The following is a 22,461-nucleotide window of genomic DNA, read 5'->3' as shown; positions in this document are numbered from 1 at the left end:
CTCCAACACGCCGCTCCTTAACCTCTTGGGGCCTGAGTTTCCACATCCATAAAGTAAGGAACAATAATAGTACCTGCCGGGGTGGGAGGGAGGGGCGGGGGAGGGATAAATCGGAAGATTGGGCACTACTATATATAAAATACGTAACTAATGGGGACCTGCTATATAGCACAGGGAACTCTTCTCCATACTCTGTAATGACCTATATGGGAAAAGAATCTAAAAAAGAGTGGATATATGTATATGTAGAGCTGATTCACTCTGCTGTACAGCAGAAAATAACACAACATTGTAAATCAACTCTACTCCAGTAAAAGTTTTAAAAAAATAAAATAAAAATAAAACCATGTTTTGTAGATGCTAAAAAAAAAGTACCTGCCTGATGGGATCAGGGAGGCTTACGTGAGACAATATAAAGTGTTTTGCTGGGCAGCTGGCTCCTAATGACCACAGACTCAGCGTGAGCTGCGTTTACGTCAGGAAGAGTCCTATTTAAATCCCCATGATGGCTCTGAGAGAAGCGACCGGTACTGTCTCTATTTTACAGACGAGGACTCTAAGGCTCCCAGACGGTCCAGAACTCGCCCAGGGGCTGGCAAGCCAAGGGCCTGGGCAGGATTCACACCCAGGACTTCAGACTGGGCTCTTCTCACAACTCTGCCTCTAGCTCAGATACTCCGAGCTTATACACGGTCTGGATTGGAACACTAGGTCTCCAGTGCTAGCCCACGGTCTTCGAAACCGAGGACTCTACGAGGGAGGTACTGCCATCATGCCCATTTTACAGATGGAGAGACTCAGGCACAGAGAGAATGAGTGACGTGCCCCAGGTCCCAGAGCTGGGTGGTAGTGGATTCAGATCTGGAACCCAGGCAGCCTCCCCATCACTCTGCTAGGCTGTATCTAAACTGCGTGCTGTGCTGGCACACAGACCGTGGACTAGGGAGCGTCCTCACCACCACCAAGGCTCACTTTTGGATGTCGCTCCAGGTCAAATATCAAACAGTACCATGTCCGGCTGAGCTCAGGATCGTTGTCGCCACCATCTGCATTATTATCACCATCATCATCAAAGCAAACCCGATGCCTGACGTTTATCAAGCACCTTTTCTATCTTCACGCCCTTTACCATTCATCCCTCGGCCCCTCTGACTTCAGCCCAGCCCAGACAGGGAGCAAAGGCAGGGAAGACAGCCACCGTGTGCAGAGGGTGAAACTGCCCGAGGCCCAGAGCTACCCGAGAGCAGATGAGGCTTTGCACTCGGCTCTGCCACCTCCCAGGCTGGGGCCTTTCCCCCGGGGCCCCAAAGTCCTCATCCTCTAGCATTTGTGGGCGAGGCAAGAGGAAGCGCCCCCCAAAAAGGAGGCTGCCTCGCAATGGGGACTTGGGTCAGTTTGCTCACAGGGATGGGGGCTCCCCTGAGGGGTCCCTCTTTGAGCTCCTTCTTCGTGTGCTTGGTTTGACCTTTCAGAATGTATATAAACATCAGTGAGTGTGCACAGCCCCACGATACTGGACTGGGGACGGCCAAATCGCAGTGTTCCAAGACATCCTTCGGGGGAGGCAGGGGGCCAAGGTGCTGCCCACTAGGCATCTTGTCGGCACATAACAGGTCGGGGAGACTTGGAAGCAGCTCTTTCTGCCCAGCTTCCCCAAACAGCACAGCATCCTGACCCCAAGGAGAACCCGCTGCCAGAAGGACCACAAAGGGCCCACTCACGGCAGGCTGGCAAAAATGCACCCAACGTGTCTACCATCCAGCCTCGCCCGCCATTCCAACTGGGTTCTCCGGGCAGCCTCTGCTGAGGCAGAGGTGAGGGCGTGGAGGAAACCTGTTAGCCATCCCTGCGACGAGAGACCCCACACTGCAGCATCAAGGGGAGGTGGGGAAGAATGGCCTTGAACAGGAAACAAACGCCCCCAGTGAGACTAGTCCTCAGGGAATCAGCCACATGGGACAAACTGAGACGTGGTCCAGAGGATGTCCTTCATCTGCAGGGCTCCCCAGGGAGGAGGTCGCACAACCAGGGGTCCACTTCGTCACATGCCCTTTACCTGCCATTAGACACCCTTGTAGAGTAAACCGCACAGAGTGTGGGTGCGGTTCTCTTATCCTCACGCACAATTGAACGGAAAAGTCCCTTTGCGTCTGGCCATGTGCACCTGGAGGAGGTGTCTCCTACCTGGGTTTGCAGGTTTACCTGTAGAGCTCAGAGTGGGCAAGAGCAGGTGAACAGCCACGTTCGCAGGATGCTGTCTTAGCCCAGCTGATTTCCACCTGGGAGGGCTCCACCTCACAGATACGCACGCACCCACTGTCGTCTTGGCTAAAGAGTATTAGAAAGCCAGGCCGTGTCAAATGCCCACGCAGAATAAATGCGGCTTGGCCATGTCCTCCAATACCTGCTGGAATTCCGAGGGGGCCTGGGTTGGAAATAACCACAGTCTGGCCTGTGTTTGAAGAGGCTGAGTGCCCAGAACAGCGTGGCCAGGCTGGTTGACAAGGCACAATTTGAGCTCCGTGGCTCCCGGGAGAACCTAAGAATGCCTTCTCCCTGGGTCCTCACAGCTCAGCCGCAGGAATGAAGGGCTGGGGTCCTTTAGCGAGCGCACTTTCTTATTTATCTTGGGGTCCTATAGCAGGAGGTAGGAAGGGAATCAGGGCGTGCTTGCACAGAACAATAGAAGACTGTCCCCTAAAATAACAAACCCCTGCCCTCAGGGCTGATGAGAAGTACCCGGCCACGCTGCGCAGAGCTCAGATTCGCATCACCCCATAAAATGAGAGAAACGGCCCCCATCCATTCAGCCCAGGGGAAAAGGCCGTTTGTGCTGGTGAGGAGAGAGGAGAGGATTAAAGAATGATGACGTCAGCTTAAAGAATGTACATGCAGTGTCAGAGGGACTGTGGAGGGCACCAGGCTCTGGCTAACCAGGATTCCTCCGGGCCACGAGTTCTGAGGGTTAACAGCGGATCATTGTAGACTTGCCCAGCTATCTTCACACCAAAAACTTTTCCCCAGGGCTCCGGAATTCAGTGGCTCTGGGAGAAGGTGGCTGTGTGGGCTTTGGAACCAGACAGACCTGGATTTTTATCTCAGCTCCACTACCTTCTAGCTGTGTGACCTTGGACATGTTACCTAACCTCTCTGGGTCCTAATTTCCTCATCTGTGAAGAGGAAGTAGAGATAAGAGGTGAGGTTGGTGTGAGAGGCTTTATATCAGGCACACAGTAAATACACAATCAAAAGATATCATCTGTTCCTTTTGCTTCTTACCTCAACAGGGAAGGTGAGTAAAAGAGGGGCTGTGAAAGCAGCCTCCAAATCCTAGTTTTACCTCTCAGCTGGCTGTGGACCTTGGGGGAAGCTGGGCTCCTCTGTGCCTCAGTTTCCTCAGGTGTAAAATGAGAGTAATAACAGTACTGACCTCAAAGAAACCAGATGAGACCATTTGTGTAAAATGCTCACACAGTGCCTTATACAGAGTGAGCGCTTGATAAATAGAAGCTCTCGGTGTGACTTTTCCATCCTAACAACTCATTCCCGACCCCACCCAGCCCAACCTTCATTTACCCTCACACCCAATCAACACATTTCCAAGGAGACTCAGCTTTCCCTGAGATATTCCTTTCCTACCTACGTCTGGTGCCCACCATCCTGTCCCTCCCATAAAGTTAACTTTTTGGGGTCAGAGAAAGCACCAGGTAGACCTGGTGAAACTTCAGGTAGACCACGCTGAAGTTTCAAGGAAGATTTTTCCATCTATGGTGGCTTCTCATTTTTCCTTGTTGGAGAGAGACGGGTCAAACGGGTCAGATCCTGAGCCTAAGATGAACTCAGAACCAAGCGACGCAAGGTTTTTAACAAGGTTCTGCGTTTTAGTTGTTTCCTTTTAAAGTTGTTTCCAAAAGCATCCCTCATCTGCAAAGAGTCTGGATGCCAACTCGACTTTGCCCTCTGAAGTCCCTTTTAAATTCACCCTTGAAGGCACTGCTTAAAAAATGACACGTGGCTGAGAAGAGAATAAACTTCTTTCCCACTTCCGCCACCGCCCTCCACCCCCAAATTTGGATTCAATTATAAACTGGCTGATGTTGTCCTTGGGTCCTTCCCAAGATTAACTGTAAAATCAACACTAAGGGCGTTAAAAAAAAAATGAGCCTGGCTGTTTATTTACAGAGGAAGAAAAGGGAGGATAATTTCTAATGCTGTTTTCTACTGTCTTCTTGTGACATCCTCGCCAGAAGCTTCAGGATAAATGTGCCAGCAAACAGATCAAAACTCCAGTGTAATTCCGCAACATCAACTTTCTACTTTTCTTAAAAGCGTTTGCAATTTATTTGGATATATAACCTATTCAAATGGTGTCTCGGTGGGGCAAGAAAATACTGGGACCTCCTACAAACGAAAGCTCATCCATAAACAAGTGAAAAAAACCAAATCCATTTGGAAACTTCAGGCACCGTTTGACGAGGAACATCTTTAAAAAGCATTTATGGGGCATCTCAGGAAATGTATGCAGTGGACAAGCTCAACTTGGCATGAATATGGTTTTACTGAACACGACACGGCTGCTCCAGGGAAGATGTGAGAATATGATCTCCCTCCCCTGCAAATATTTTATAATTGCATCAGGATATTGAAATGGAAGCTTCCAATGAAGCACGAAGCTACATGATACATAAGGTGGCTCAATACAAAGCACGTACCGGACTATAGGTAGACTTTGCAAAGGAGGCACCAAGTGCTGAGTGGCCCAACTCTTAACCCGACCCACAATCCCACCCAGCCTTGCCCACGTCAACACAAAAGAGTGGAGTTTTAGGAGATGGGAAAGAGATTTTAGAGTGGTTTACCGGAGAGAGCCGTTGAAGAGCCAAAATCCCACCTGCAAACACACCCAAGTGAGAGGGCTGGGAGGTTTCCCCCTTCATCTTAAATTGAGGGAGGGGGGCTTGGAAATCACCAAAGAATTTAATATATGTGCCTCCCCACCATTTATGGGGCCACATCTACCCAATGTCTGAGGCTCAAATCTGCCACTTCCTAGCAGCTTTGACAACAAATAACGCTTGCTGAACTGGAGAGCAGCCCGCCCTCTCAGACTTCATCAGGGAAGAGATGGATGTGGCTTCCCAAGGACCAGACGGGGGTCCCACTCAAGGAGGGCCCTCAAGGCTCATCCCTTGCATGGTACCCATACCATGCATAGGCCACCTGCATGGTAACTATGGAATTCCCAATCCTGAGAAACGAGGTGGCAGCAACAAACTGGAATAGAGCCTCGTTATGGAAGATGAAGGTGAGAGATCCTTAGGGACAGAGAAGTCTCCAAACAACCCACGAAAGAGAGACCCTGCTGGAAGCATCTGCTGGGTCTAGAGAGAGACAAGGCCAACTCAAGACTGCGTAATTCGTGCAAGAATCTTCTTGCATCTTTCCCACTCCTCCCGCCCCCCTCACTTAAAAGCTCAAGGCAGAGAGAGAGCAGAACCTGACCCAGCTGTTCCCCAGCTGCAGCAGCAGGCCAGCTGAGTGGGAGGGAGAGGGCTCGACTTTAAATGAAAAATCGAAAACTCGCTTTTTTGAAATAAAATTCGCATGCCATACAACTCGCCCATTTCAAGTGTCCTGTTCAATGGGTTTCAATATTCACAGAGTTGGACATCCATCATCACGATTCATTTTAGGACCTTTTCATTACCTCAAAAAGAAACCCTGTACCTATCAGCGCTCTCCTTAGCTATCACCCCCCAGCCCCTGGCCCCCCCAGCCCTAAGCAATCATTAAACTACTTTCTGCCTCTATGGATTTGCCGATTCTGGACATTTCACACAAATGGAATCATACAGTATGTGGTTCTCTGTGACTGGCTTCTAAATGAAAGAACCATACACGCTGACCAGACATCCCAGCCCTGCAACTTCCTGGGTTCTTTGACAGCCCCTTCCTCCGAGGGAAGTGGTAAGGATTAAATGAGATGTGCCCAGTTAACCACTTTGTTTGAACCAATTCACTCAGCCTCCCCAGCTCTGCCCTGAACTGGCAGAGAAACAAATCTCCCAGCATGCCTGGCAGTGGCAGTGTCACAATTCAGATAACATCTGAAAACCTCTGTGGGGGCGGTGCCTGTCTCCTTCACTTTCCCGTCCCCAAAGGCGCGTGGCGTGAGCCAGGCATATCTCAGAGACTCAGCAAACATTCATTTGTTGGCTGATGACAGAGGGAAGCAGAGAGTATGCCGTGGAGCCCACGGGGGCGCGTGGCGGGTCTGTGGGCAGCGCAGTTCACGGGCTCCCCACACACGGACTTGGGCTTGGGATGGCCAGGAGGCAGTGCCAGGTGGCAGACAAACTCTGCTGCTTTCTGCTTACGTTTTATGCATTTCTTCGTTTTTCAGTTTCTTTGTCACTGACACCTGCTGCTCTGTATTGTTCTGGAGGCAAAATGTAAGGCAGAAAATATCTGGGATGCATTGTTTCTCCCCATCCTGGCTGCTCTGTTGGGACGTGCCTTGTCCTTGGACCAGGACCGCCATCCCACTCCATCCTGGTGACCTTTCTCTTTCCCTACATTCACGACTCTTGTCATCTCCTCCCCTGTGGCCAGAGGCCATGAAACTATGAAGGTGAAAATGACACAATCTTTTCAACTGATGTGCCCCAGGGAGACCCCAGGGGGCCCCGATGCAGGTAACATGGGATCCTCATACCAGAGCCTTCCGGGAGACGGGGAAGCTGCTCTTTATAATGCAGGAGTGAGAGTGGATCCATCCCAAAAGTTACAGATGTTATTTCAAAGGAGGATCTTTAAATGGCAGAGAGAGTGGTTTTCCAGGGAGAGCCCAGCCTGGCTTCTGTGTGGTCCCAGAGGACAGCACGGGGTGGTGTGGGCTGGATGGGGTACGGGGGAAGATGCAGCCTTGGGGGATAGAGTGCGTGACAAGCTTCGTCAGCCACTGTGCCCGCATCCTCTTGCAGATCTTAGTTCCTCCTCTCAAGGATTCTGCCGGAGAGGCGATATCCCCTTGTTACAAAAGAAACATGGGCCAGGGAGCTGGTCCGACATCACACAGTGAGAGGGGCACAGCGGGTCCTGACGCTCCTGCTGGGCAGCTGGCGAGTACGCCATGCCCGCTCTCAGCTCGTTCCACTGCCTCCCGACCCCTGGGAAGCAGGTGTGACCTACCCCAGTCCCCAGGTGAGGGATCAGGCTCTGTGAGATGGAGGATTCTGACCCAGGTCACTCAGCCAGTCAGCGGGAGTTCAAATGCAAGTCTGTCCCTGCAAAGCCGGTGGACTCGCCCAGCCTGACTACCCGTGGACGCTGGTCAGGGGCAGGCTGGGCTCTGCGGGTGCCCCTGCCTGAGTGCCCGTCTGAAAATGGCCCGGGAGTCTCCACGGTGAAGGGGGGCACCGTGCACAAAATGGAACAAGTAAGGATGTTCCTGTGTGGATATAAGTGTATGTGTGTGCACGCATGCGCATATTTATAACGGTGTCTGTTTAGGTCGTTTCTGTGTCCGTGGATGCATGAATGGGGCTGTATCTGTGTGTCACTGTGTACAGGTGTGTTTGTATCTATAGATATATATTTGTGAGTATTACTGTGTGTTCATGTCTGTGTGTACGAATGTGTGCTTGTGTGTGTATAGAGCGTGTACGTGTCTGGGTGCATGTGTGTATGTGTCGGTGTGTGCTTGTATGTTGTTGGGTGTGTATCTGCGTGACTGTGTATATGGGGTGTGCGAGTGTGTAAATAACCCCATGCATGTCAGGAGAGACTTAGGAGATTGGGTCCCCGCTACAGCAGAAAGTTATTCATTTTTTTCAGTTAATAGGAAACAAAGGAATCTTTTCTTAAAGTCCGACTCTGGGGCCCCAAAATGTAAACTTTATGTAACTACGTTTACAGTCTCTGAGGGAAGAATGTGCCTTTTGAAGATGGAGCCTGAGAAAACTTAGAATTCACTGCTGAGTTTCAAACTTTTCTGACTACTCCACAGTGAGAAATAAAGTATGTCATTGCATATATATGGGATATATGTACATGCATGTATATATTTTTCTTAAAACAATACTGACCCTTACCATGTGTAATGCACTCTGATATTTTAAATTCTTTTCTATTTCATTTTTTTAAACGCCAGCTAAACTGATGTCGCAACCCACTAATGGGACATAACCTGCAGTTTGAAAAACACTGGTCTACAGTGATTCCTCCCCCAGCTCTATATAAAGCAATTTCATCCATCCATTTACCAAACATAGAGCGGTTACTATGTGCCAACTACTTGTCTAGGTTCTTGGGAAACAAGTTTCCTGCCCTCCTGGCACTTTCATTCTAAAGGAGAAAATAAACCACAAACCCCAAAACACTTAAGATAATGTCAGGTGGCGACAATATCTCTGAAGGTAATTCAGTGGCTGCTCAGAGAGGACTTCCCGGAGGAGGTGACCTGAGTGATGAAAAGGAGCTGGCCATGGCAAGAGGCAGGGGAGAAAGGCTATCCTGTATTTTGTCTCCAGTCTCCACTGTCAAAGGTTAGAAACTGACCTTGATTCAGAAACCAGTCACGATTCTGTCTGTCGCTCCCCAGCCCTGCTCTCCCCTCGCCTTTCAGCTGCATGTTGCCCCAAGTACTCCACATAAAAATTTGGCAGCCCTACACTGGCTCATAGTCATTCTTTCCCTGGAACATTTCAAAATAACATTTGGATTCCATATATATGTGTTAGCATACGGTATTTGTTTTTCTCCTTCTGACTTACACGCAGACGTAGAGAATGGACTTGAGGACATGGGGAGGGGGAAAGGTAACTGGGACGAAGTGAGAGAGTGGCACGGACATATATACACTACCAAATGTAAAACAGATAGCTAGTGGGAAGCAGCTGCATAGCACAGGGAGATCAGCTCTGTGCTTTGTGACCACCTAGAGGGGTGGGATAGGGAGGGTGGGAGGGAGACACAAGAGGGAGGAGATATGGGGATATATGTATATGTATAGCTGATTCACTTTGTTATACAGCAGAAACTAACACACCATTGTAAAGCAATTATACTCCAATAAAAATGTTAAAAAAAAAAAACGTTTGGTCTGATTAATTCTGTTATTAAGACAAACTCCCTGAAGACACAGTCAGTCTTGTGGAGGGTGGTTCGATCGCTCAATAAGGCTCAGAAATGAAGGGGCAGAAGGCCAGGCAATGGGGCTCAGAGAACACGTGTAGGAAAGCTCACGTCAAAAGCAGCAAAGATGGTGGGCAAGCCTCCCCCTCGAGGCTGGCATTGCTTCTCCAGGGCTGTCTGCGTGGTCAGCTCCCTCTCTGCCTTAGATTCTTGCTTAAATGCCATCTATTCAGCAAGCCTTCCCTGCCCACACTATTTAAAATGCAACTCTCCCTCCTGACTTACCTATTTGACTTGTTTATCTGGTTATCTGGCTCCTCATCTAGAATGTTAATTCTACAAGGGCCACTTTTATTCCCTAACTAGTATACAACTGGTGCTCAAAATAAATAGCTGTTGCATGGGTCAATGAATAACACTCCCATTTACTGAGCACCTGCTATGCTCTGGGCTCTGTACCAACATGGTCTCTAGTGCTCTCAGAAATTGTGCAAGGTGTGTATTATCATTCCCATTTTAGAGATGTAAGATAAAGGCTCAGAGAGACGTAATAAATGCAGTGAGTAAGTGATGGATTTGGAGCTGAAACCTGGGTCTCCCTGACTTCAAACCCACCATGATGCTTTCACTCACAAAAGAAGAATGTTGCATACTAAGCGAAGTAAGTCAGAAAGAGAAAGACAAATACCATAGGATATCACTTATATGTGGAATCTAAACTACAACACAAATGAACATATCTACAAAACAAAAACAGACTCACAGACATAGAGAACAGACTTGTGATTGCCAAGGGGGAGGTGAGAGGGGGAAGGGAAGGACTGCAAGTTTGGGACTAGCAGAAGCAAACTATTATCTATAGGATGGATAGATACCAAGGTCCTACTGTAGAGCACAGGGAACTATATTCAGTATCCTGTGATAAACCATAATGGAAAAGAATATGAACAAGAATACATATATGTATAACTGAGTCACTTTGTTCCACAGCAGAAGTTAACACAACATTGTAGACCAACAATACTTCAATAAAATTAAAAAAAAAAAGAATGTTGCATAAACCAGATGACCCAAACCAAGATCCTTCCAAAAGCAAGCTCCGTGGGCACAGAGCGCTGTTCTTTGTTTTGCCTAAAAAGGGCGTGTTGTTCATCAGCAGCAGAGATGCTTCTCTGACAAACAGCTGGGTCAGCCCCTCCGAGTAGGAGGGCAGTTTCATGGTGTAGTTTTATTTATAAGCAGTTTCCATGCGTTTTCTTTTCCAACACACTGGGGCACATGGAACATAAACAGGCAGAAACTCTCATGCACTGAATACCCCCTACCGGGTGCCCCGCAGTTGAAGCTGGGCGTGCAGCTCTGCGTGCCTCTCGGGGTGGTCCTAGGGGACAAGGGGGCCCTGGGAGGGGACACAACAACCTTCCATTTCCCTCTGTACCTCAGGAACAAACAGCCAAGGTCGAATTAACCAGGGGAGACCTCCGAAGGCTGGCGTTCTGGGACACCAACAGAGTGGTTTTGCTTGGGGACAGCAGCTGCTTCAAATTAGAAGCTACTCTAAACAGAGAGCAGATTCACAAGGTTTTTCTGCCCTGGAGAGAGACCAAGAGAGACTCGGGCCACAGCCTTCATCTTCAGACTCTTTGGCGCAAAAGCTTCCAGTGGAGGGGTCAAGAAAGGAAAGGCCAGAAGCGGTGACAGCCGAGGCAGAAGGTCCCAACGCCCCCCTTCCCTGACCAGCAGCAATTCCCAGAATGCTTGGGCAGAACCTGAGCGCCCAAGGTGAGGGTAGTGAAGCCCAGCACAAAGGGATCATCTCTGCAGGGGAAGCCACCTCCATCTGGTCACCTGCTCCCTCTCCCCACGGTCTCAGGCACCCCATAAGCTTGGTCAGGGGTTCAATTCCTGCCAGGAGACCTTATCCCTGGCTTTCCTGATATCTGAGCTTGGAGCCAGGAAGTAAGGGTTAGGCCCTGGGGAAGGGACCCAAGCAGGGGTAGTTCCCCAGGCTGGTGGAGCAGTGAGGGCAGGCAGGAGATTTTGCCTCAGAGGACACAGAAATGATGGGCTCCCAACTGTTTCTCAAACTGTTCAGTTCTCATGGCCTGTACCAGGCGGGGTGTGCACTGCCTCCCCTCTACATTTTTAGTTCAACAAACCTTTGAGTTCCCACTTGGTGCCAGGCACTGGGCCAGGCCCTGGACATGTAGCCCATTGACCAACCTGAGTGTCTGCTATGAATTAGGCCCCGAAGATCCACGATAAGAACGCAGCAGTAACTAAAAGCTAATGAGCCAGGCACTGTCCTAAATGCTTTTCACATGTTAACTCATTAATCCTCAAAGCAACACAAGTGATTCCTCAGAAGCTAACCACGAGTGTATCTGGGGAAGCAAGACAAAGGCCAGTTGGGCGTGTGCCTGGCATGTTTGAGGAAGCACAGGGAGCCTGGAAGGAACGGGGTGGTGAGCGCCAGGCCTCCTAGGCCTCGGGGAGGACCTGGGCCTTCACAGTGAGGCGGAGGTGTGAGTGCAGGAGTGACGTGATCTGACTTACGTTCTAGAACAGCTCTGGCTAGAGCATTAGAATGTTCTTTGGTGGGGAAAAGGTTGGAAGCAAGGATAGTCCAGGTGAGACTGTAGGAAAGAGACAGCACTGTCTGACAGCCACTGCCTTCCTGGTCTGTTTTGAAGGCAGAGCTGAGAGCAACTGTGTCTTGGCTGAACGTGTGGCATGAAAAAAGAGGGTGTCCACATGGGCTCTGAGGATTCTGCCCTGAGCAGCTGGAAGGAGGGGGCTACCAGGCGCCAAGGTGGGAGGTGTGAGCTGAGCGGCTTTCGGCAGCTCCTGGCATGTTAAATGTGCAATGTCCCATGAAGACATCCAAGAAGCAGATGGGGAGACAAGACTGGAGCCCAGGGGGCCCATGTGTCAGCCAAATAATGCTCTGAACAGGAACTACCGATGCTTCATTCAACAAATACCCTATTGTGCACCTACTATGGGCTGGCACTGTTGCAGTGAATGCAGCCAGGAACAAAAAGACAGCCCCAGCCCTGCGAGTTTCCAAGAACCAGCAGGCACGGGAGGGCACGTTGACAAGGGAAGACGCCGAGAGAGCCTGAGCGGCCAGGAGATCAGCCCTGACCACCCGCCTGCTGAGCCCCCCAGGCGCCCCGGGGCCCAGGCCCCTCCCTGGGGGCAGCGCCCAGCCGCTGCTGGTACACGAGGAGGAGGTGGACGCCAGGCTCGCGTTCCATCTGAACGGTGTCCAATCTGCTGGAATCCATTATCGACTCTCACTGACCCGCTGTCTGCCCTTGGAAAGATATCTAAACTGCACTGTCTGAGCCAACGCCAGCGAGGACGGATAGCAGGGGACCAGTTAATGTTTCCAACATGTTTTAAGACACTGCTGGGGGCAGGGACGATTCGGAGGAGGAGCTGAGGGAGAAGGGGAGGGAGATGACCCGCTGCAGTGGGCTGGAGGGCATTCGACCGGCTGGCACGAAGGGCTGTCTGAGCCCTTCCCGAAGCTTCCTGATGGACCCTGAGGAATCACCTGGGCTCAGTTCTCCAACACCCATCCCATAGGTCTGCAGCTTCGTGTCTGCGTTCAGAGCTCAGGTTCAGGGCCCCCTGGGTTTCTGACCTCGCTAACTGCGTGACTTTGGGCAAAGGACTCAACCTCTGTGTGCCTCAGTTTCCACCTCTATAAATCAGGACTGCTGTGAACTCTCACAGAATTGCTGAGAGGATTCAGTGAAATAGTACAGAGCATGATCTAGAACAATGTCTGTCACAGAGTGAAGCACTCCCCAACTGTTAGCAATTATTATTTATCGAGCGCCTAGAAGGTGCTGGCATTAGGGTGTCTTTGAAGTGGGCCACAGACAACTTGTAAATGGCAGGCAAAGGAGACGCTATCGTGACTTACCCAAGGTGGAGAAACTCTCTCCAAGGATCTCTGAAAATGGAAGAGAGAAGAATTTCTCAGCCTGCTTGTCGAACGAATAAAAGGTGGACGTTTTAGAATCCACGGTGAGCTTGGCACCCACGTGACCATGTGCTTGGTGCAGCACGTGAACCTGTGAGTCCTGCCCGCCCCAGCCCAGCCTGGCTACCAGGAGTGAGCGTCTGCTGAGTCCACCCTGACCCAACCCCGGGAGACGTCGGCCTGGAGAAGCACTGGAGCCCAGGGCTGGGGGAGGGAACCACAGGACAGTCTGTGGTCAGGGTCACATGGCTGTGCCTCTGCCATGTCCCAGTACCGCAGTGGGCGTCAGGCTCCACCTTCCCTGCCCACTCTCACCAGAACTGATCATGCAGACCGGGCCTGGGGCGGCCCAGGTCCCGGCTTCCAGTCTAATTTCCTGCTCCATCCCTGACTTCCCATCCTGAAGTCTCACCTGGAGGGACCTCGCCGGTCTCTCAAAATGCTGACCATTCCTGAATGCTGCACCTTGAGCCTCTGCCAGACTCCTGCATGATAGGGAGCTCCGTTCACCCAGGTAGCTCAGCCCACCATCCCAGCTTTAATCATCACCAGACCCCTCTTATTCTACAAGGACAGCCCACCCACGGTGTGCCTGAGGGGCACGCTTCACAGAAAGTGGCAGTCTTCTGGTTTCAACCTCAGTGATTTGTTTTTGCCTGGTTTTCAAGAATGTTGGGGAGGAAAATGTCTTCTTATAGGAAAAGAGGATTTTCAGACACATCAGAAGAAATGATCCCATCACTTGAATGGAGAGAACTGGAGGTGGTAGAAGCAGCAGAGGACTTGTGGGCAGAAAGACCTGAGTTTGGATTCACTTGGTGGTAGGTCAACCTTGGATTCGGCCTTTGAGACTCAGCTTCTCCATGTGTCAAATGGAGTCGTTATAAAGATGACATGAGACCACACGTGTAACGAACGTGTAATGGGACTAGACTATGGAAGGCATTTAGCATTACTATTACTATTGTTGTTGTTGTTCTTGTTACATTTTGCCTGGCCAGCTCCTCTGACTCTTCCTTTTTGAATCTCATGACTGCTTACCCCCTTAATCTTTTTGCTATGCCATCTTCCCTAAAAGCTGCTATAATGGGGGGAAAACTTTCTCTCTCTGGAATATGGGGCCATATCCCAATAATGTCTGGCCCAGCGTGGGTATGGAATAAAGGTTTTGAAAATGAAATCAATAGCATAATCATATATATATGAATTATGATATATAATTAATTATATACAATAATATATTACCAGGTGCCAGGTACTAATTGTGCTAATTGCTTTGCATACATTATTTTCATGTAACCCTCTCCATCTTACATGAGTTAATTATTAGCATTTTCCCCATTTTACAGATGAGGAAAATTAGGTACTGGGTTAACTTGCCCAAAGTTACATAACCAGTAAGATGCAGGGGGAGGGATTTGAACCTAGATGATCTGACTTTGTTAATTGCCCTTTTGACCACCACATGGCCGCATGAATATATAATTTTCAGTGCAAATGTAGGAGCGGGAAAACAACCTCACTGATGTTTAATCTGATAGTGCTAGAGTTGAGTCATCAATTATGTGTGATGGGATAAAAATGAATAATAAATTCCAGAAGTTATGTGGGGACAGCTGTAAGAAAGATGGGCATTGCAGCAAGACTATTCCTGGTTCTAAGTGAGACCAAGAGGCAATCTGGGAAGGGCTGCAATAGAAGATGAAATTATAGAGGGTTCCCAGTGAGGCTTCTCACCTCACCACTCAGTAAGCTGGGGACACCATTATTTCCTGCACCCACTGAGCAATGTTTTGCAGTCCCTGGAAGTAGAGAACTAAAATCCTTTTTCCAAATCACTGAAGAGATCTAACTGCAAGCAGATAACAGGGCTCCGGTTACTCTGCTTATTTTACACATGAGAAAACTTGAGGCCCAGGGAAGTGAAACAGCTTGTCTGAGGTCCCACAGTAGATAAGAAGAAGCCACGTGTTAGTGATCAACCTCATTCATTCATTCATTCATCCATCCAACAGACACTTAATGAACACCGACTATCTGAAATTTACCGGGAGGCAAGCACCATGTTCTCCGTGACCCAACAATCCAGACCAGCGCCGTCCCACAGAGACGTAATGCAAGCCACGCTTGTACTTTACAGTGTTCTAGCAGCCACATCAAGAGTAAAAAGGAACAGGTGAAATCAACAATTTATTTAACTCAGTAGATCCAAAATATAATTGCTGTAATATGTCATTAATATTTGACAAATATTAACGAGGGATTTTCCTTTTCGAGGGTACCAAGTCTTTGAAATTCAGTGTGTATTTTACACTTACAGCACATCTCACTTTAGACCGACCACAGTGAGCTTCTGAAATGCAGCCCGGTCATTTACGGTGCCTAATAGGGATTGACCAGATAGCAAGTGAGGACTCTTCTCTAATTCATAAGGACTAGGACGAGCTTGATCTGAATTAGCAAAATCTGAATTAAAGACAACGTTTGATAACATTCAGTAGAATTACTGTGAAAAACAGAGTAAACGCAAAAGAGTGCTTGCTTTAGATAAGATGTCCTGATTAAAAACAGTCATTGGCACACACTACGTTAAACTCTTTAAAAGCTAATTAATTTTCTTAAGATTAAACAAACCTTCAATCATGTCTCCAGCACTAATTTGCTCAACAGAAAACTTCCTTAACAAATAACGGACAGTTGGGTGGCAGTGGTACCTGTGCTGAACTGGTAAGTGCAGCAATGAAGGAGTTGGGAGACATTCATTAAAAGCTTTAATCAAGCACCTTCTGTATGCCAGACATGGCCCTCAGCCCTGAGGCTACAGAGGTGAATGAGGATGGGTCATGCTCTGGAAGAGGGTGCACAGTAGCCGGCAAGATAAGATGGGTAATGATGTGCAAAGCTCTATGGGAACATAGGAGGGAAAAGATCAGTTCTGCCTCAGAGCACTGGGAAAGCTCCTCAGACAGGAATTGAGCTGAGCCTCAAGCGACCACAAAGCGTTTAACAGGTGGAGACCAGGAACCTTGGCAGAGGGAGAGAGAACACTGTCATGAGTGTTCGGAGAACTGTGGGCAAGAGACTGGATGCCTGGGGTGGAGAAGGTGGAAAGGATGCTGGGGAAAGGGGCTGGAGCTGGGACGGAGAAATGCCTTGAAGGCCAGGCTAAGGCATTTGGATTCGGTCCAGCAGGTAACAGGAGCCATAACTGTAGTTACAGGGTTGCACATAGCAGGCCTTCAGTCAATGATGGATGAATAAATGGGTTGATAAATGATTGTAGGAAATGAACGGCAGTCTTAAAAGGGGGTGGGGCGGGTGTTGAAGCCGGGAAGCCAGTGAGATCGAGGGGCAGCTGTCCAGCTGAGAGGCGGGTAATGAGACTTGGACCAAGTGCTGACAGCAGATGGGAGATGAAGCACAGATGTTTTCAAATGACCCAGAGGAAGAAAATCCAGAGTTGGTGAAATTGCTGTAGGGAGTCACCCTTCACTTGGCTAAAGCCAATATGCGATGTTGTTGTGCTAGAGGCTGAAAAGTCCCAGGAAAAAGAGAAGAGGCTCACGAAGCCAGAATGTCTAAGAGCCCCGCGGAAGGAAGATGCTGAATCCTGGGATTTACAAAGCATTCCTCTTCGTGGGCAGGCTGATGACACTTCTGCGCCAGCTCCTCAGTTTTTTCCTTATTTTACAATTTTTTCAATAGAGAGGCCATTCATTTGGTAAGAAATGCAACACATCTGCCAAAGCAAGTGGCTGGGAGGATACAGGGAAACAGGAGCCCTCGCCCACTGCTGGTGGGTGTCTTGACACACAGACTGCAGGGAAACTCTTGCACTTGTGCATCTGGAGGTGGACATGCACCAGAATGTCCAAATCAGTGCTGTTTCTAATGACGCAAAATTGGAAGCAACCCATGTTTCTATCTATAGAGAGACGGATAAATAAAATGTGGTATGGTCACATGAAGGATAACGATACAGCAATTAAACTAAGAGATCCATGGGGCTGAACCTCAAAACACAAGGTTGAGTGGAACAGGCAAACTGAAGAATAATATATTCAGGATAATAGTACCTATACGAACTGTGGACACACATAGCTATACTGTATATTGTATACGGCTACACACAGTAGAAGTTAAAGTGTGAAAACACAGACTGGGATTTACATAGTATATTCATAATATGAGGTTGAGAGGAGGGAGATGAAGAGGAAGTTCAAAAGAGATTTCTACGTTGATGACGATTTACTTCTATTATATGGCAGACCTATAAAAGAGCTGAAGCGAAGACGCCAAAATGCTATATTTGTTAATTTGGGATGGTGAGTAAAAGAGTGTTTATTATATCACTTGCTTTATCTTCAAAGATTTTCCAAATTGAGAAAAAGAAAAGAAAGAAAGAGAGAGAGAGAGAGAGAGAGAGAGAGAGAGGGAGAGCGGGAAGGAGAAAAAAGGTAGAGTGGGTGGGAACCAAGCAGGAGACTTGAGAAACCGTTCTGTGAGCCCTACCAACTAGGGTCTTCACACAAAGGGGGTGCAGATGGTGATTTAACATACCTAGAGGTGCCCCTGGGGTCTACTGTTTTGTATACACTCAGAATGACTGCTCTGGCAAAGGCAAAATAAACTCCTTTCCCACGTGTCCCTTTCTCAGCCCTGCACCACTGCCAAAAGAGGGTGGGGGGGGGGTCACATCATTTATTTACACAAGGACCTCCGTACATGTACACCTCCACTAATGTTATTCATCCCGTCAGCACCTCCCAGGCTCTCCCACTGTTCCCAGCAGTCCAGGAACATGACTGCACAGCCAAGTGTCACATCCAAGTCACCCCTGTATGTGGCAACACCGGGTGTGCACAAGAAAGGAGAACTGTGATGGGACACACAAGGACTGCTTCTGCACAGTGGATGCCTTCCCCCACTTCTGGCCAAGTGCTCTGGGGGAAAAGAACTTTTAAAATGATTTAATAGTAAGGTAAAGCACAGGAGGGGTAGAATTGAGCGCAAGGAAGCGTTCTTATCACTAGTTCCGAAACAAGACTGAAGTAGCTGCCTGGAGCTCCCTTTTCTGCCAGGAACGGTGCCTTAGTCTCTTTTATGTCTCCAGGGCTTTGCAGAGTAGGTGCTCAGGAAATGCTTGCTCAAGAAGTGGAACTACATGTCCACATACACACACATACACATACGTGTGTTTGAGAACTGTGTTTCCGTTTTCATGAGTTTTCTCTCTCTTAATGGGGCAATGTCACCTAATGATTAAGGATGTTGATTCTGGAACAGAACTGCCTAGGTTCCTGGAGCAGACATGGCACCTCTCTGCTCAGTACCTTCACCTCATAGCATCTTGAAGAGTTGAGCCCTTAGCACAGTAGCTGGCACATAAGAAGTGCTCACTAACCGTTAGCAATTTTCACTAGTTAGTCCTCACGGCAAACCAGGTGGACAGGCCATACCATGTCCCTTTTACAGTTGGGCAAAACTGAGGTTCAAAGCAGTCCTGTTACCTGCTCAAGTTTACACAACTTACTGCTAAGTGACAATGCCAGGATCTGAGGGCAGCTCATCTATCTCCAAAGAACTCCCCATCCCCTTCGCTGTTGCAATTTCCCAAGAGCTGATTCAAGGACCAACAATTTCCAGAATCTTCTCTGGCTGCTTTGTCTCCCACCCAACAAAGGGTCTGGTGGGAACTCTCTCAGCCAAGTGGAAGCTCCCGACTTCTGCGGCGCGGGGGCCTGGAATCTGACTCAGGCCCGGGGAACTCTAATTCCCACATCAAAGCTGAGACCTGAAAAATCGTTCTGACTAAGTGCACATAGAGGGCAGAAAGTTCTGAGGCAAAAGGAAGACACCAGTGGGCTTTAATCACTCCCCACTCACCCCAGGACTGATGCCAGAGATGAAGGCTTTGGTGACATCTCAGTCTTTTTATCCCAGGAGTTCAAAGAACCTCACACCCATTCTGTCACATTCAGGCTTCATTTTATTGAAGTAAACATGATCCCAGGTAGAACCCTGGCTGGCGACTCTGGTGAAGGCACATCCTACATCACATTCATTCCCTCCACCACGGCGGCATCAGGACAGGGGCTTGTGCTCCTGACCACGGGTCCAGATATTGCTCGGAAATGACCACCAAAAACAGACTCACAAAGTACCTGTGAATAGTGTCCTGGCTACCAGGTATAGCTCTGATCTCTCAGAGCCTGGGGCACTGCCTGGCACAGAATAAGTGTGTGATGAGTGTTGAATAAGAGGAAAGGGGATCTAACCAGTGGATTCTCACTGGGTCTTCAAAGCAGCCTTGGGAAGTAGGGGGTTATCATCTGTATTTTACAGGTTTAGGAAACTGAGATTCGGGGAGGGTTAGAGGCTTGTCAGAGCCTCACGGCTGCTGCGTGGGTGCAGAGATGAGCTTGAACACAGGGCTGACGGGTCTTTAGATTTTTTTTTTAATTAATTAATTTATTTATTGCTGTGTTGGGTCTTCGTTTCTGTGCGAGGGCTTTCTCTAGTTGTGGCAAGCAGGGGTCACTCTTCATCATGGTGCGCGGGCGGGTCTTTAGATTTTCAGCTGTGTCATGTCCTTGATACTACACCACCGTCTATATAATACACGGCAAAGCTTTCTGACAAATAGATATGCCAGTTAAACCTGGGCAAGACGGTAAATGTGGCATAACCACCCAGGGCCAAATCCAATCAGCTGCCCCTTTTCTTTGGTCCTAGGGCTAAGAATGATTTTCATATTTTAAATGATTACACTTACATGGTTATATAAGTTCCCACACAATATCCTCAATTTTGCCTCTTGGCCCACAGAGCCTACAATGTTTACTATCTGGACCTTTAAGAAAATGTCTCCAGACCCCTGATATAAACTACATCTTATTTTATTTGAGGTCCCAGAGCCTAGGGGTGTGCCTGAGGCCAGAGCCAGAGACGTCCTCTCTAGACCCAGGCCTTGCTATCCCTCCAAGGTCAGCTCTCACCACAACACACTAGGCTCTGCCTGGCGAACTCCTCATCCATCAGTATCAGTGGAGTTGCCCCTTCCTCCAGGAAGCCCTCTTTGATTCCCAGAGACCAAATTAGCGGCCTTACTCTGTGCCACCATTTTTTCCCCAGCCCTCTGTAACCCACACATGCTGGCACGTGGCATACTGCATTAGCGCTGGCACTTTCTCGTCTCCCACGCCCTGAGCCCCAGACTCTACGAGGGCAGGCGCCAGTCTGTCAGGGGCAAGAAACAGTGCCATTTAGGTGATCACACATCCCGGTTTGCCTGGGATGGCCCCAGCTCAGGCCTGTTGACCTGTATAAGTATGAATGATGCCCCTTTCATTCTCACAAGCATCCCAGTTTGGAGGATAAATCACATTGCCATCCTATGTACTGAATAGGAGCTTAAGTGTACAGCTTTGGGGTCAAATCAGAGTTCTTCCACTTTCTAGCGGCGTGACAATGGATAAATCACTTAACTTCTCTGTGTCTCAATTTCCTCCTCTGTAAAACGGAAATAATAATAGTGTTTACATCATAGGTTTGTTGTGAGGATCCAATGAGCTAATATACATAAAACACTTAGAACAGTCCCTGACAAACTGCAGGTACTACATAAGGATTGAGCTGTTGTCATTGGTCACACTGAATCCCCGATGAGTAACACATGTCTTGTCCTGGTAGACTGCCACACACACTGCCTGGATGAACAACGCCCGACCTCAGAGGCGGGGCAAAGCCAACCTCAAGGTCCAGCTTCACAGAGCTGGTCAGGGAGCGTTCAGGCCAACAGCTTCGTCCTCCGGCTTGCCGCTCCAAGGACCAAGGAGGGTGTACCTCCACACGTCATTCCTGGTCCCCTCTTACCTTTCTAGATGTAGGCACTGCTTTCAGTTTGATTAAAGTCCTCCCAGACTATTTTCTGTACATTCCTATGCCTCTATCGTAAGCGTGCCCACAGAAAATATACTGCAATTGTCTTATGGTATATGGTATTGGACTGAAAGAATTTTTTAGCTACTTGCTTTTTTTCTTCAACAGTAGGATATGACTTTTATTAGATTAGATCTACCTTGTTCTTCCCAGTTGTTGCATCGTAGTTCATAGTTTGCATAGAACACAGTTTATTTAGCTATCTGAACAATCCCCTATTATAAACGGTGCCTAGGACCACAATGAATATCTTGGTGAGGCCTCTTTATGCTTGGGGAAATTTTCCAAGATACTCCTCTCTCTTTCAAAGCAGGCTGTTTCTCACTGTTTGCTCCATGACTGGCCAGAAGAAGGCTTTGGATGTTGGTTTTAATACTTCCCTTTTTCACAAGTTAAAGGTCAACTTTTATTCCTACCCAAGAGGAAACAATAGTGAACATAAAGAAAAAAAAAAAAAAAGTAACAATAGTTTTAGCTAATTGAAAAGAAAACTACAAATAAAGTGATTCAACCCTCAGAATGCACAAAAGATGTGACTAGAAAGGAATGTCTCGATTTTCAAGGCCCGCCATACATAATCTCTGGAATGCCAACTCCCCTTGAATAGAAAGCTATTAACCGATTCTCACCTTATTTATAGGCACCATGTTATTTTAATGAAAACTAAATCTTGCTTGCTCTTTCTTTCCAGTCCTCTCTCTGCTCAATTGATTTCCTGTGGCTACATGGGAATCATTTATATTTAAATCTTCACCTGAGTCCCCCAAGAGTTGAGCCCACCTGAATGGGGAGGTAATCACTCTTAGCCAAATTAAAAATGCTCTCGAGAACTTCGAACAGACTCATCCAGCTTCCCACACGGAATCTACCCAGTTGTGACCTAAATTGTGATTTCTGCACAGTGGTATTAAATCAGAAATATACGGTAGGATTTTGTGAAAGTGGTATGTATGGGGGTCGGGGGGGGGATGGTAAAGAGAGGTGGAGAGAGAGAGACCTTCTCGGGAGAGAGGGTTGGGAAAGCCCGTGCAGGGGCAGAGCTGGGGGCAGGGACACAGCTGGACACAGATGGTGCCTCTGCTGGCCTGTGTCTTCCCGATGATGGTCTTCCTGGGGCTTTGCCTCTCCCAGGGTGGCCCAAACCTCTCCCCCATGTTACAGGCCGGGTGTCTCCCCAGCCCACTCCAGCCTTGGGATGTCTCGGGCACTGATGTTAGACAGCACTTATCACAGTGCCAAGCACAGAGAAGCATATCAAATAAATATAGTTACTGTTATTCATCACGTAATCAGAGCGAGTGCTCCAGAAAAGGTTGTTAAATGAATCATGAACGGACTAGGCCCACTTAGCTTCCTGTGGGTGAGTCTTGCCCCAGTCTTAAGCAGGA

The 22,461-nt window shown here is 48.5% G+C and overlaps 1 protein-coding gene across 1 annotated transcript in view; it reads right to left on the bottom strand.

The window, feature by feature from the left end:
* CHST11 (carbohydrate sulfotransferase 11) overlaps positions 1-22,461 on the bottom strand; it is a 278,360-nt gene that overhangs the window by 46,858 nt on the left and 209,041 nt on the right. The gene's annotated exons all lie outside the window — the stretch shown is intronic.

This window comes from Balaenoptera musculus, chromosome 10 (assembly GCF_009873245.2).
Source record: "Balaenoptera musculus isolate JJ_BM4_2016_0621 chromosome 10, mBalMus1.pri.v3, whole genome shotgun sequence".
NCBI classification, from domain to species: domain Eukaryota; kingdom Metazoa; phylum Chordata; class Mammalia; order Artiodactyla; family Balaenopteridae; genus Balaenoptera; species Balaenoptera musculus.
The sequence above is the reverse complement of the archived record's forward strand: the minus strand, read 5'-3'. Positions and strand labels throughout refer to the sequence as shown.